This window comes from Mercenaria mercenaria, chromosome 11 (genome assembly GCF_021730395.1).
Source record: "Mercenaria mercenaria strain notata chromosome 11, MADL_Memer_1, whole genome shotgun sequence".
NCBI classification, from domain to species: Eukaryota; Metazoa; Mollusca; class Bivalvia; order Venerida; family Veneridae; genus Mercenaria; species Mercenaria mercenaria.
The window spans coordinates 81,017,415-81,018,564 of record NC_069371.1 but is presented as its reverse complement, the minus strand read 5'-3'; positions in this window follow the sequence as shown (position 1 = coordinate 81,018,564).

Here is a 1,150-nt window from a genome sequence, read left to right as displayed (position 1 = left end):
CACCTGAGCACGAAGTGCTCAAAGGTGAGCTTTAGATGATCAAACCTGTGTCCGGCGTCCGCGTCGTCCGTCGTCCGTCGTCGTACCGTGCCGTCGTCAACAATTTGCTGTTAACACTTAGAGGTCACAATTTTTGACCCAATCTTAATGAAACTTGGTTAAATGTTACCTCAATAAAATTTGGACGTTTCGTATTGGGTCATCTGGATCAAAACTAGGTCATCAGTCATATCAAAGGTAACAGCTTGTTACACCTAGAGGTCACATTTTGGCCAATCTTAATGAACTTGGTCAGAATGTTACCCTCAATAAAATCTTTTGGCGAGTTCGATATTGGGTCATCTGCGGTCAACAAACTAGGTCATCAGGCAAACAAAGGAAAAGCTTGTTAACATCTGTAGGTCACAATTTTGGCCCATTCATTATGAAACGTTGGTCAGGATGTTACCCTAAATCAAATCTTGGACGAGTTCAGATATTGGGTTCTCTGGGGTCAAAAACTAGGTCACCATGTCAAATCAAAGAAAAAGCTTGTTAACCACTCTAGAGGTCACATTTTTGGCCCAATCTTAATTGAAAACTGGTCAGAATGTTACCTTAATAAAAGTTTGACGATTCGATATTTGGTTAAAATGGGTTCTTAAACTAGGTCACCTAGTCAACATTCAAAGAAAAGCTTGTTAACCACTGTAAAGCCGCATTTATGACTGTATCTTCATGAAACTTGGTCAGATTGTTAATATTGATGATCTTAAGGTCCAGTTTGAATCTGGGTCATGTAGGATAAAAAACTAGGTCACCAAGCCAAATCAAATGAAAAGCTAGTTTACACTAGAGGCTACATTTATGACCATACCTTAATGAAACTTGGTCAAATCTTGATGATCTATAGCTCAAGTTCAAACTGGGTTAGGTGGGGTCAAAAACTAGGTCACTAGGTCATATCAAAGGAAAAGCTTGTTAACACTCTAGAGCCACATTTATGACTATATCTTCATGAAACTTAGTCAGAATGTTAAACTTGATGATCTTTAGGGCAATTTTGAATCTGGGTCATGTCGGGTCAAAAAACTAGGTCACCGGGTCAAATCAAAGGAAAAGCTAATTAACACTGTAGAGGCCACGTTTATGACCATATCTTAATGAAACT